This window comes from Miniopterus natalensis, chromosome 6 (genome assembly GCF_054644295.1).
Source record: "Miniopterus natalensis isolate mMinNat1 chromosome 6, mMinNat1.hap1, whole genome shotgun sequence".
Taxonomy (NCBI): Eukaryota; Metazoa; Chordata; class Mammalia; order Chiroptera; family Miniopteridae; genus Miniopterus; species Miniopterus natalensis.
Window position 1 is genome coordinate 40521926 of NC_142086.1, and position 11282 is coordinate 40533207.

The following is an 11282-nucleotide window of genomic DNA, read 5'->3' on the forward strand; positions in this document are numbered from 1 at the left end:
GGCTGATTTTTGGGATGTAATACACTTGTACTTCCATGTTTTCTGGGAATCCAGTTCAGCATTGAGTAGAAGGTATGCATTTCAATACTGAACAGTCTCTCTCAAAGAGCCCTAACCATTGCATATGTATTTCTGAATTTTTCTGCCTTTCTCTTGGAACTTTGGCAGAGATTAATCTTCATAACCAAAGCTTTGTTTGTAGTTATCTGCTATTCTAAGTCCAAGAAATTTCTTTGATGGGAATGCATTGGATTTTGAGCCAATAAAAATGCTATAGGGCTCAATCTCATCTCATTTGTGAAGTGCTGCAATCTGGTTCCATTTCCTTATAGGAAAAAATACAGAACTATTATGTGATTGAACTGCCAATTACTTAGAATATAATCTATTCAAATAATGATGCAATAATAAGCCCCATTATCCCAAAGGTACCTCTCATTCCTTTATTCTCCCTCATGAGAAGGTGGTTTGGTTGTGTTCTATATCTATTGTGTGTGTGTGTGTGTGTGTGTGTGTGTGTGTGTGTAGGATTAGCTGTCTTTGTAATTCATTTGTTCCTTGCTAATGAAACCTCTGCGTAGCTAACAAAGCAGAAAATAAAAAAGGTAAATAGCACTCCCCAGAAACAATTTGTTTCTTGTTACATGCACTCTTGTTAAACACCATCTGAGGGACTTTTTGCAGAGCAAGGAAGAGTAAAAGGCTGCAAACACAATTAGCTGAATCAAAAAGAAATAATTACAGTCACAATGAAGTCAAATGGATATTGAGACACATATGCCTGTGGGCCGGGAAGGAAACAGAGCATTGCAGTCAGGGAGAGTCACAGGAAAGATGATAGATGAGGGCACATATAGATGCTGATTACCAGGAAAGATTTTGTACTGATTTCATTAAAGGTCATAGGAAGAGCTGTCACTCCTGACCCTCACATGCAACCACCTGAGGTTGAACCAACCCTGCATAACACTCAGTGAGAAGAAAGAATTGTTTCTTGAAAATCGCTAAAACATATTTACTAAACAACTACAATATGCCAGATAATGAGCTGAAATTATAATGAATATATTAGGATAGAATTGAATCTGGAAAAATTGAATCTGATAAAGTAGTTATGGTAGGTATCATAACAAACATTACATTCCTCAAACTTTAATTGAAAACTGATGGTGACTCACCATGTTTGGCTGAACACAATTCACAAACTCTCTTGAAAATAACTGAAGCAAAACAGCATTATCTTAAACACTGCAGGAAGGAGAGAGCACAATCTAGATGCAGCATCATTGGGCCATGTTTCCCCATTAGTCACGTGTCAGAATGAAATTTTTTAATGGGTGGAAAAGACTAACATTCTATTAAGTTTGATATTCTGTATTATGGCACCTTTTTTAAAAACTAAAGTGAATTGTACCATATGCCCCTGTTTGGAGCCATGACTGAGTTGTAATCTCTTAAATCACAGCATGGAGTTCAATGGTGCGTAATGAAAAAACTTAGCTCTGCCTAGCTGCACAGGGGACCTACTTACTATTAGCTTAGCAAGGGAACATGTTTGTAGTTTTACCAGAACTCAGGATAAAGTATTCTTCATTTTGTTTCTACTTCACTATGCAGTCCTGGAATTGGAATCCATCCAACTAAGAATGTGATCGCCTTCAGAGAAGGCACAATTAACTTTTCTCTGTTTCCACAGTACATGACAACTAATGTGGGGGTTCAAGAAACACGGGTTAACCAAAATCATTTGAGAAAAGTATGCATGGTTATTCACAGCCCTAAACCACACCATTTTCCATAAAATTTTTAAGAAGGTATGCATTATGAGAATCTGGGAAGTGAATTTTTCAGTCTTTGCTAAGGCTGAATAATCTGAACACAAGACAATCGTCTTTAAAATCATCCAGGTAATAGAAGAATCAAACATGTATTTTAGTATTAAATTTTCAACTGGTACCCTCAAGAATGGTATACTTTAGCATTCTCACCCCGGGACACACTCACCCCAAACCTATTTCCACCTCCCTTCCTCCAGGATTACCTGCCACATCTATGATAGAACCCACTGGTAAACTTGAACAATGCAATAAGGAGACTTATGCTAAAGTCTCTGTCCATACAATAAACAGCTTTTGCCAAACACCTACCTCTACATCACCCTGGCAGATAAAAATTGTAAATCTTAAAAAAAAAAAAAATAGAGCAAGAGAGAAGCATGAGATCCTTTTCAGTTTATCACTTCTTATTTGTATCACCAATCACATGAACACCCGTAACATTTTGATTGGAAACTGAGAAATGTGAAAAGGGTATGGCACAGGGTATCTGCATTTTTGGTCAGGATCCTGGCAGATAAAGAAAGCATGGTTTTAGAGCCATTAATTTTAGAGGCAGTTTCCTGATATCACAACTTTCTGATCAAAGCCAACTGGGGATAGTTCTGGTGCTAGCTAGCAGCTGTGATAACTGCTTTCTCATTGGGTGATTAGTTTCCTGATTTGGTTACTTTCTAGAATCTAGATCATAGCAATGATAGAAATTCACTTGGAGACTTAGTTCTGTCACTTTAGACATTAGAAGTGACTTAGTTCTGTCACTTTAGACATCAGGTGTGACTTTAGAAGTCATTCTTGAGAGTGTAGCCCAGAATTTGTTTCTTCAGGGTTCTCTGATTCTAAGCTATTTCTATTTTCTAATAAATTTATTTACACTTTAAAAAAGGTAGACTGAATTCTACTGCATATAAATAAGAGTTCTGATCACAACATATATTTTATTTTTATAATCTGCCTAGGTGAGGGAGGGCACTCTATCTTCTCAAGTATGTCTTTGGAGATATGTATCTCTTTAAATAAGATAATACTTCCTGCAGATTCTGTCTTTACCCCAAATCTCTTCTTTGATACCTCTTTGCTGTTGTAGAGAATTGTAATGGGCTCTTAATTTGGTATAGTCTCAATTTGAAAACATATATACCAAGATTATAATTACTGCTATAATCTCTATTTTTTGAATTTCAGAAGTCTGAGGCTGACTCAGAGGAGCTACCATGACCTCTGCTTAAATTCATTATTGCGAAAATAATATTGTAGACAGAGTAGTAGTTATCACAGAAGCTGATCTTCTAAAATGGATAATGGCAAGTTCAAAGAAGAATATGGATTATTCACTTATGCAAAGGGATTTCTGATCATCTTTCAAAAAGATTTCCTAATGACAGAGAAAAAAGCAGCCACATATCAGGCTCCTAAGAGTCAATGGCTTTCATACATTCCAGGGAGATTCTCAATAATTTCAACTACTATGTTCACACTGTTCGAATTCATTCGTTGAACTCTCTGCTTCACTTTTTCTTCAGGGTTATGCTCACATACAGCTTCTTGCATTCAATTTGCCCATATAAGCTTAGCATAGCATTTGTGGAAAGGGCTTAGAAAAGATCACCATCCTGGAATTTCTACCCCTTTAAACCTGGTATTCAGTGACTTTTGAAATGTTTCCTCGTTTCCACGTATCAATGGATTTACTGACATTTTTAATTCTGGTAATCAATATTTGGCCAGAACCAACCTGGCGCCTGATGTCACTGCCTTTTTGGATTTAAGGAAGCATAAAATATTAAACAATCTCTTTCTCCAGAAGGAAACATGTATAGATATATGGATAGAGATAAAGAGATAGATATGTAGTTATGTGTGTGCGTGTATATATATATATTTGGAAATTATACTTCTTAGGTAGCTTTGTTCTCCTCTTACAAATCGTTCTAACATGCCTATACATGTTTTCTGCTAACACTTATTATCAGTAAGAATGAGCATAGAAGATGAGAGGTGCTCTTATCCCACATCATAAAATACTATTTCCAACAATCACTGAAACCTTTGCTGTCTACGTCCCATATTGATGTTATGTTTCACCATAAGTTGTTTGGTCTCTGTTAAGTTTGGCCAAGTCATTTCATTGAATACAAAACACATAACTTCAGGAATTAGCAGCATTAGCAAGAATTTGATATATAATAATTTCTCGTTAGATATGATTTGAAAACTAAAGGTTGAGCTTCATAATTGCAGAAGCAAGGTCATGTTTAATATTGTCTTGTTTAATCATATGAGGCTATGTCCAAACATAGACAATAAGTTATGTTCATCTCTATAATAGATTTCATTTATTGCTCATTGTACTTTCTGAGAAATAATCCAATGGCTCACTCCTTGAAAGCAGCTTATGGAATATGTGAAATCAGATAAACTCCTTCTTTCAATCTAACTGTAGTTTCCTTTAAAACACTTTGGTATTTCCATGAGACTCCTTTAAGTAGACTTATTTTCCATAAAATCTTAGGCTATAACATCATTAGATCAGAGTCATTCTAATGAATGGTATGGGTAATTTTAGTCAACCTTGTTGCATTAGTTAAGGTGAAGGCTACACCGCTGTCTAAAAAAAACCACACACACCCCAAAACCAATAAAAACCAAACAAACAGAAAACAGAATGATAAAACTTAAATAGCCACTTAAAGAAAACAAAGGTTTTTAAATTGCTTATAGAACAGCCCTGAGGTCAGTGACCCAGGTGTGGTGGGCGGCTTTGCTCCTCACAATTGTTCAGGAATTCAAGTTCCTCCCCTTTTGCGACTTTGCCCTCAGCATCCCATCCTTGCCTACCTGGTTGGTACGAAGTCTGGCCACCTCCACCTCTACTTTTTTGTGAGGAGAGAGAGAGCACGGAGGAACACCCGACCAATGTCTCCTGGCCCAGCCCCTCTGCTCATCCCAGTGGCAGGAACTTCACTGAAAGGGGGATGGGAAATCTCAGGCTCCAAATGCGCAGCCTGGTCCCAGCCACAGCTCTGTCTCCAGGGAGAAAGGGGAGCACGGAATTCAGCAGGCACCTCCCAGACTCTGCTGCATTTGCCAAGCTTATCAATCAGGTGACCAAGTTCAGCTGGCTCGTCTCAATTAAGAAGATTATTTTTCTAACTACTAATGATTCATGCTTGGATTTAATCTCTTTCATTTTCCCTACAAACGTGCTCTAGAGAGGGATATTTAAGGACATCCACTCAGCCCTCCTGACTGGTTGGAAACCTGAATACAGGCATCCCTCAGAGATACTGCAGGGCTGGCTCCAGATCACCGTGGTAAACCGAGTATCTCGATAAAGTGAGTCGTACTCTTGTTGCTGGTGGAGGCGCTTGCCTTCAGTTAGTAAATACTGCTACTACTACTACTGATAAAAAAAAGTGTTAAAAAATGCAGCCTCTGTGAAACACAACAAGGCGAAGCGCAATCAAACCAGGTACGCTTATAGTCCCTACTTCACTGATGAAGGATGAAAACAAAGTTAAGAGATAAAATGAGGAATTATTTTCCTGCCACCTCCTTACAACTCACAATGGCTCCAGAGAGGAGAAGGCTTGGAAAGAATAGGAATATCCCTTGGTGTAAACTCATTCAAAGTCTGCCTGGCTATGTCGAATTATTATTTATTTTTATTTTTTGGTTGTCAAATGATCTTTAATTGAGACATTTTCCTTTGTAGCTCTTAACTAGCCGGGCTTTCCACTGCACCACTGTTGATGTCATCTACGGTGTCAGGAGGGTAGTGGCCATCGATATTGCAGCACACAGGCTGGGAAGTCCCCAGGATCCCTTTAATGGTCCCAGAGAGTCCTCTAGCTAAAGATCGGTGCTGCATCTGTCAGGCAATGCTGACAATCTCATCAAATGGGATATTTCCACTGTGCTTAATGTTTTTTTTCTTTTTTTTTTTTCTGTCTCTTGGCGGTTCTTTGAGGGCTTTGATGATCAGGGCAGAGGCAGAAAGCACTACCTCTATCTGGGCCTGTCTGTTCTGAACAGTCTGTTTCACTGTAATCCTAAGACCCTCCCAATCACCGGTTGCTTTGATAATGTCATCACCAACCTTTTTTGGAGATAGGCCCAGGGACGATCTTGGGACCAGGGAAGACTTGGCACCCACTTCCCCACCAATGCACCTCAGATATATAACTTTGATCTCATTGGGGTCGAACTTCAGCTGCATGGTGGAGGAGGCTGGTGTCGGGTGCACCCAGAATTGGGTCGACCCAAGAAATTTGCACCTGTGCCTCCTCCGAGCCGAAAGGCGAAAGCGCATTATTGATCTCTGGGCTCCTCAAACCACTTTATAAAGGTTACGAAGGATGTGCTTTAGGAATCTCTCATTACAGCATTGCAAGATTTTTAATAACAAAGCAACTATAACAATGCTATTAAAAATAATTAATAATTCACCGGGTTCCTATTTAACTCACCGTGACTGCCTTCCTTCACATAAAAAGATCAGGCTGCGGAGGTGAAACAAGGCATTAACAGGTGTTGCCAGATCACAAAGGTGATCTCCCATTAGCTCATGCTAAATGTTCTGGAAACCAGCTCAATGCCTCCTGTGCATCAAGTCGTTACGCTAAATGAAGTTATTATTTTGGTTAAATAAATTCCAAGCCATTATTACAAATGCATTAATTAAGGTTGACGGTGTAATGAAACAGGTTTACTGTTAACTTCCCACCTGTTGCATAGGTGGAACCTGGAAAATTCAGCTCTGATAAAGGCCTCAAAACAACCATGTGAACATGAAAGGGCACTGCATCGGAGATGAAAGTGTACTTTCTGTTGGGACAGTGGCAAAATCCAGATCCAGAATTAGTAAACCTTTACCAAAATCATTTAGCACAGTGATTAAGGGAGCACAGGCTTTAAAGTGAGAACAATTTGTCTTTGACTGGAGGATCTGTTGCTTAATTCTGTATTACCTTGAGCAGCATTACTTGGAGTTTCTAAACCTTAGTGTCAATACCTGCAAAATGAGGTATTCATTATTGTTTCTTTATACTACTGTTGTGAGAATTAAATCAGAACTCTCATATTAAGCACTTTGCACAGTGCCTGAAACAGTAAAGGGCTCAATACATTTTAACATTTATCATTGTTATTATTAGCCTCAAAATTATTTCATTGCCTGCCCATTCATATTGTTAAACACTGAACCTTATGTTTGAAACAGAGAAAGAATTGTATTATGTTATATATAACTGACAAGCACAATAAATATTTCCCCCCCAAGAGGAAACATTTTAACCATTGGATGTTAGAATGGGGCACAGCAGTCTTTGAAAAGGATAATTAAAATTGTGGAATTAAATGGGTGATACAGAGGTAAAAACATGTGTCTGGGAAACCAAATTGCTGATTCTACAAACTATCAGAGGTGATATCCTAGAGAATTGGGAGTCTTTCTTCACTGGTAAATATGAGCTGAGGAAATAAGTTTTAATCTGCAACTGATTCATACACACAGAGAAGAATTGTCTCTACAGGGCAATAGGTGTAACTGGAAATGGAAGACAATTTAGATCATACATGTTTAGCATGTTTGAAGGAATCCTCATTGTGAAAGGCCTTCAAGAGCTGACCTCACTAAAAAACTTAAGTGAATAAATAAAAGTCATTTAGACTGTTAATACACACACACACACACACACACACTTTGCCTCTGGGTTTGCTATAAAAAGATCTCAGGGGTTATTACCATCTTATCAAATATTCCATTAAGACTAGCAGCCCTAAAAGAGAACTGTCATTTGCCAAAATTTCCTCTGAGCTCTAGGAATCCTTTTTGTCAATGTCACGCCTGGACCAGGATTCAATACAGAGAAGAATGACGTTAAAACCAGGTTAATATATAATTAGCAATAAAAGAAGTTGGGGCATTTGAATAATACAGCACATGGTCGCATGAGAAGAATGCCAAGAAAATGGAGAGGACATGGGCTGAAGAGAAATCATGTGTAAGTAAAAAGGAAACTGATAAGCAGGAAAGATGACAGCGAGTACTAATGTCTTCTATTTGTGTCTACTCTCTCCTCAAAGTAGTCCTTCGTCAATATTTATTGCATCTGTGAGAGAAGTCTAGAACAAGAATCCAAATGCTTATTTTTAAAATAAAAAATATTAGAATGATGACTTGCATAGGGCTTCTCCAGTGAGTCAGGGCCTCAGCGGGGACTTGCTCTCAATGCTGCCCTGTAGTCACTCAGGCACACTGCCTCTAGGTGGTCACAGGGGAAACACAAATGAACACAAATCAAACTCCCCACAAACAAACTCACCTGTGTTCTTCCTTATTCTGTAATATTGAGGCGATAGCAAAATTGAGAGATCCCTGTTTACCATATCTCCTTGTATACTGGAGGTCCTACTGTCACCACAAAATGGGGTACTACTCCACATCTCTGCTGGGATGATCTGAGACCATAAGTATCCATATTACCTGCGGCTTCTTAGAAATGTAATCTTAGATTCCATCCTAGACATACTGAATCAGAATCAGCATTTTAGCAAGATTCCCAGGTGTGTTCTGAGCTCTAAATCACTCACAACCAGTCTTCCTTTGGGTATACTATTTAAAGCACCTCAACTCATGTTTTCCTGTTTTTATTTACTTTTACTTACATCAACACCAGGTAGAGAATATATATTTTGATTTTTTCATTTTTCTGAGATGCTGCAGGGCTCAACAAGTCACTTGTTCTACCAATAGCAGAGCTCCACAGTTTTCCTCCCTATGCTTAGAGAAGTCTGACCCAATGCTACTCCTCTGCATGCTCCATTGTGTCCACATCTCTGAGGTTTCCCCAATAGCAGAGATCCTGAAAGGCAGGGTTGAGAGAGAGGGAACATTGGAACGACTTCCCTATCCCCACCCACAGTAAGGAGAGCAAACTTTGCAAGCATTTTTTCTTTTCTTTTTTTAAAAAAAATATATTTTTATTGATTTCAGAGCGAGGAAAGGAGAGGAAAAGAGAGATAGAAACATCAATGATGAGAGAGAGTCATTGATCAGCTGCCTCCTACACACCCCCAATGGGGATTGAGCCCAAAACCAGGGCATGTGCCCTGATCAGGTATCAAACCTGGATCTCCTGGATCATAGGTTGATGCTCAACCGCTGAGCCATGATGGCTGGGCACAAGAATTGATTTCTTTAAGAAGAAGAGTAAACTTGGTAATTGAGCTTGACCAGGTAGTAGGTGCAACACCCTAAATGGCACATTTATGGAGTATATTGAGGAGTGGCCTGGCTCAAGCATTTCGCACTTCCCTCTATGAAGAGGATGGGCACAAAGTTGTTATCTCCAGAAACGATGAGTGGTCTGGAACATTCATCACAGTATTCTGAAAATTTGCATGTATAAGAATTGACCATTACAAAAATTCTAATGATACGAATATGTTAGATCAGTTTGGTTCTTGAGTGATTCTGCTTTCAAGGAGTTTACTATCAAATTCAAAACAAGAACATAAGGTTTCATGCATGGAAAAAACACTATGTATTAAGAGAATCACAAACAATAGAAGTTCAAATATGACTCCTGTTTGAATGAACCCTCTATAAATTATTCCAAAAATCCACCTATATATCTATGTAGCTCATTCTAGTTCTTCATCCAGACACAGTAAGTAATGGTCTCTCAGCTTGAGAACAAAACAAATTAAATTCATTAATAAAAAGAAAACAACAGATCAATTGCTATGAATAAGGTTGTGTTTCCATAAATGGATGAGGGAAGAAAAAAACATAAGACCTAAAATTATATAATTATATAACAAGAGTTATATAATAGTGTATTTAAAGGTACAATGATCATGTACACACAGCACAATGCCTTGCTATGCATGAAAAAAAAAGATTGATCAACTGGAGGGAAGGATTATTTGGAGAAGTATTCTTTGTAATTGTTATTAGGGCTGTCTGAACTCTTACTTGTTGAAATAGGAAGAATAATGGCCTCCCAAAATGTCCATGACCTAATCACTAGAACCTTTGAATATGCTACTTTACATGACAAAAGGAGCTTTGCACATAATTAAGTTAAAGGTGTTGCACTGGGGAGATTGTTCTGGATTATATGTGTGAAATGGGCCTAATGTCATCTTAGAAGTGGAAGAGAGAGGCAGAAGAGAGAAGCAGAAGGCCTTTTAACTATGAAAGAGGAGGTGAGAATGATATAAAGTGAGAGAAGCTTCCACCTATAATTGCTGGCTTTGAAGATGGAGGGATGGGGCCATAGCCAGGAAAGGTAAATAAATGGATCATCCCCTAGAACTTCCAGGGAATTATGGAAATGTAGTCTTGCCTGCATCTTTATTTTGGCTTAGTGAGAGCTACATCAGACTTCTGACACACTGTATGATATGTGTTGTTTAAACCTCTAAATTAGTGATAACTTGTTACAACAGCAGTAGAAAACTAATGCACTTACTTAGTCTATTGTTCTAGTTGTCTCAGTTAAAAATGGAATTGCAAATTTATTAATAAATATTCCTCCTGTTTTTAGTGACACCAAGAATTGTTAATAAACACACAAAAGAACATTCATTTAACCAATTCATAGTTAGAAATTTACATCTTGTTAATCTATACCCAGAATCCACACATCATCAAAACAATGGTGTTATATTGGAATAAATTCTGTCATATTTGATGACAGAAATCAGTTTTGAATAAAAAGATGACATAAATTACCCATTGACTATGAAATGGCTTTCGAGTCATATGGGATTCCCATGTGGTTACATGCTGTTCAAGATTATACCCTGTTTTCTGCTCTGGTAGGCCATGGCCAACTAGTTCACATGATGGCAGATACAATCTGGTTTGGATTGATCTGAAATGTGTAATTGTTTTAGAGAGTGATTATTCCTATAGTGCACCTGAGGAATCCTCAACACTCAGCAATGGGCAATAGAGGAGACAGGAGTGCATAAATCCTTAACGCACTCAAGGGTGGGTTTACAATCAGGAGCCAATTTGTGGCCAGAGGAAACATCACAAGGACACACCAAAAATAAAGTAAGCTTCTTGATCTAATTCTTGTCTGGACTATACTCAAGAGAAACTTTGGATGAAGCTTAGCCAGCAAGAATGACTAAATCCAAGACACAGAATTTTATGACAAATCTATTTCTCTAAATTATATACCAAGCACTGCCTTCAAACTACTAGCTCCTGCAAAGAAATCAGTGACAGAGGTAGACATATCAAATTATATACCACAATAAAAACATTCTGACCATATTCATGCAATTTTTGATATGAAAGTAAATTGCCATTTAGCAAACCCCAGCAAGATTTGATCCCAGAGCATTTTGTATGAAGATTCTAGGAAACTCAAAACTTGTGTTATGGCAAAGCTAAATGCTTTCATAATTTAATTTTATTTTTCAAAT

The 11282-nt window shown here is 38.0% G+C and overlaps 1 pseudogene; it reads right to left on the minus strand.

The window, feature by feature from the left end:
* Nucleotides 1-5553: 5553 nt before the first annotated feature.
* LOC107527388 (large ribosomal subunit protein uL11 pseudogene) lies at nucleotides 5554-6054 on the minus strand (annotated as a pseudogene).
* Nucleotides 6055-11282: the final 5228 nt, after the last annotated feature.